Raw genomic sequence first — 3,991 nt, 5'->3', positions numbered from 1 at the left:
CAAGCTCACCCAGGGGACAGCAAGAACTGAGCCCGGACTGCCTTCACGGTAGCCAGGGGTGACTTCCGCTGGTCACCTGACGAGCATGCCTACTGCCACATTGCCCTTGCAAAAAGTTCACTTCAGTTCTTACGTTCAAATCTACCATTTCTTCCAATAAAGTTATTGGTTCCTAAATAAAAATAAATACATAAAGTCAGAGGTGACGTTCCATTGAGTAACTCTGTGCTCTGCTCCACATCCTGTGGTTCTCTCAGTGGGCGGCTCTGGAGGAGTCGTTAACCTGGGGCTGGGTGTTACTCCTTTTGACATTGGGTTGTGAATTTCTAACTCCTGAAATGCCAGGCAAACACACAGCGAGAGAAGAAAAGGACAAAAGGATGAAGGGCCTGAGAAAATGTGCTTTTTCCCTGGCAGCCCTTTCTGTCTTTGTGCTACGGGGAAATGCTGACCCAACAAAAAACCCATTCATAATCAGCGTTAGTGCAACCGGGAGCTTCAGGGAATATTGGCCATGCACTGAGGTGAGAGTGGCAAATCTGGATACATTTTGCAAAAGGGAAGGCACAGGATTTTAAAAAGTTGAAATACAGAATGTCATATATTAGTTGCTAAAGTCATAGGGTTCTACTTAAGGCAATTTTAAAAACAAATGTTGTAAGAATACACTTCTTTTTTTATTTTTTTAAAGATTTTTATTTATTTATTTTTAGAGAGGGAAGGGAGGGAGATAGAGAGAGAGAGAAACATCAATGTGTGGTTGCTGGGGGTTATGACCTGCAACCCAGGAATGTACTCTGGCTGGGAATCGAACCTGGGACACTTTGGTTCCCAGCCCGCGCTCAATCCACTGAGCTACGCCAGCCAGGAAGGATATAGTTCTTTTAAAACACATTTATATTACCCACACATTTGGGGAAGGGATTCACTCTTGCTGGAAATGGTCAAAGCCACACAGTCTCACTGGTCTGTGCCCTGCTGTTAATGCCTGATGGTGAGAGAAGTCCAGGTGAGAGGCAGGTATTTCAGCGTCCTCACCCAGCCGGCCATGCTAGTCTTGAGTACTTTCTCCAGGGCATCACATTTTCCCTGTCACCTAATGTAGCTTCCCGAGTGAAATTCCTACCCTCTCCCGTGCTTCGCCGGGGGCGGAGGAGGCTGGAGCTGTGCGTGGACGGGGCTGGAGTGGAGCCAGCGTGGGAACTCACACGGAAACCTTCTGAGTTATGCGACTTGCCTTCCTGCTCCAGCTGCAGCACATCCGGATTGCAACTTGGTTTCCCTTTGGCAACGAGATGCATCCAGTTGGCCACAAGGCGCTCACCCTGCATTTACTGCTCACCTGCAGGCAAATCAGCCTGTTTCCCGGCTCTAAAAACACTGTGCCCTGAGGTGGTGCTTCTAGAACATGTAAGAAAGTCAGACACACAGCACATGAGGGAGCTTCTGGGGCTTCCTGAGACCCAGGAGCAGGGCACTAGGTCATGGTGTACTCAATAATCAAGTTTTTATTACATAGCTCTGTACCATTTACGACACTATTTTTGTGCCTGCTCTGGCAATACGTACAGTATATGAAATTATTTTGACCAGCATCATAATAGTTGAGAGGCAGCCTCGTTTGGTGGGAAAGACATCGCTTTGGGTAGAGCAGAGCTGTGTTGGTATCTCGGGTGCCTCCCCTGAGCAACACTGGGAACTCAGGAACGGAACACTGTGTCCCCCCCACCCCTGCCCCGGCCCATCCCGCACCGGCAAACGGGATACCCAGCCACGCAGAGTGAGAGAGACCCAACTCAAGTTCATACGAGAGCCCCTGGTCTGAGGGACAACACACTTTGAAAGCCAGAGACCGAGCGGCTATTATCATCTTCCTGCGTTTAGTCTCCTTAGAGGGGACACCAATTTCCCACTCATACTGGGGTCTTGCTTTCCTTTTTCTGTCTGTGTCAGAATCTTAAAATGACTTCCTTGACAAAATCTCCTGTCTTGGGTTATTAATGCTTTTTATTTCTGTTATGAATAAAGTTTTTAGTCATAAAGTTGCACTCCGTGCAGCCATGCATTTGATGTATGTGGAGTTCTCTTACACTCTGCAACTCTAACTTTTTCATTTCCTTCATTTTGGTTGTGTTTGTTGACTTTCCTAAGTATCCAGATAGTAGTGTTAACAGGGACATGAGCCAAAGCAAGTGCAACTTGGCTCTGTCCTCTAATCACCTATTACACTGCAGTCTTCCCTTCCCTGCCCTTGGAGGAAATCTGTGGCGGGTCACGTGATTTCTGTAGCTGCTCTTGGGTGTGATACTAGTAGTTGTTAACCATTGTTCCAGCTGGGCCCCCAGCCCAAGGGCTGGAGCAGGCTGCCGGACGCCCCCTGCTGGGCCAGACAAAACTTCTTTAATTTCTGTATCTTGAGGCCTATGGTGGATCCCAGGAGAAAGAAGGGTCATGGCAGGTGTGTGTGTGTGTGTGTGTGTGTGTGTGTGTGTGTGTGTGTGTGTGTGTGTGAGAGAGAGAGAGAGAGAGACAAACGGGGGGGGGAGGGCTGGGGCATTTACCACCTGGTACAGAAGGACTTGTGGATTAATATTTTGAGGATCGGTCCAGCCATGCTGTTGTGGACTGGCTCGGGATTGGCCTTATCCTTAGGTATTAAAGAAACCCTCTGGTCATGTCTAGTGCCAAGTTACTGGTCACAGTTTTATCTCATACGTTAGTCAAAAGGCTCACCTTCACTTACTATCGAAGCCTTCCCTCTACCCCAGCTTGAGGAAAGGAGAGAAGACGGGGTCTCTCTTTGGCCGGTCTGCTCCTGGTTCCCAGGCACCGAGATGACTGGCAGCTTCTGGTTGGACAGGGCTGGGGGTCCGGGAGGCAATTGATTGGAACCAGGAAAGGTGGAACTTCACAGGCACAGGTGCACTGGTGTCTGTGGCAGTCACAGTAAAGAATACTGTCTGTAAAACGCAGATGGCTACTGCCTACATTCCTGAGACTGTAGTAAATAAATCCGAGCGTGTTAACTGGGGCTGTGGTTGTGAGAATAGACCGGTAAGTAGCCGCAGGTTCGAATGTCGATATCGCCACCAACTGGGCACAGATTGTAATGCAGCACCTTACTGCAAGTTGGGCAATAATCAATCTGTCATTTTAAAAATACCATTATTTTTTCCTTTTTAAATATATTTGATTGATTATGCTATTAAAGTTGTCCCATTTTTTTCTTCTCTTTATTTCCCCTCCACTTTGCACCCCTCCTCCCACCAGCATCCCCCCCCCCCTTACTTCATATCCGTGGGTCGTCATACATACAAGTTCTTTGGCTTCTCCATTTCTTATACTATTCTTACACTTCCCCTTTTATTTTGTACGTACCATTTATGCTTCTTATTCCCTGTACCTTTTCCCCCATTCTCGCCCATCCACCACCCCATTGATAACCCCCCATGTGATTTCCATTTCTGTGATTCTGTTCCTGTTCTAGTTGTTTGCTTAGTTTGTTTTTGTTTTTGTTTGTTTTTATTTTAGGTTCAGTTGTTGGTAGTTGTGAGTTTGTTGTCATTTTACTGTTCATATGTTGTGGGGTTTTTTTTAATGGAACACTTCATGAGTTTGCGTGTCATCCTTGCACAGGGGCCTTGCTGATCTTCTCCGTATCATTCCAATTTTAGTATGCGTGCTGCCGAAGTGAGCACTACTGTTCATATTTTTTATCATCTCCTTTTTCTTAGATAAGTCCCTTTAACATTTCATATAATGAGGGCTTGGTGATGATGAACTCCTTCAACTTGACCTTATCTGGGAAGCTCTTTATCTGCCCTTTCATTCTAAATGATAGCTTTGCTGGATAGAGCAATATTGGATGTAGGTCCTTGACTTTCATGACACCTTTGAAAAATAGTTTGGTTAAAAAAAAATAAGAGAAAAAGGAGTAGCTAAAATGTGTGTGTGTGTACTTAAAATAATTTTCAATAATCAAACCACATTA

The 3,991-nt window shown here is 46.1% G+C and overlaps 1 non-coding gene across 1 annotated transcript; it reads right to left on the bottom strand.

Moving 5' to 3' along the window:
• Window positions 1-3,591: 3,591 nt before the first annotated feature.
• On the bottom strand, window positions 3,592-3,698 carry LOC123812224. Its single transcript, XR_006784513.1, has one exon. It is a non-coding gene; the product is annotated as a U6 spliceosomal RNA (small nuclear RNA).
• Window positions 3,699-3,991: the final 293 nt, after the last annotated feature.

This window comes from Phyllostomus hastatus, unplaced genomic scaffold (genome assembly GCF_019186645.2).
Source record: "Phyllostomus hastatus isolate PE091 unplaced genomic scaffold, TTU_PhHast_1.1 phas_scaffold_78, whole genome shotgun sequence".
In the NCBI taxonomy this organism is placed as follows: Eukaryota; Metazoa; Chordata; class Mammalia; order Chiroptera; family Phyllostomidae; genus Phyllostomus; species Phyllostomus hastatus.
This window is presented reverse-complemented; position numbering and strand designations above follow the sequence as displayed.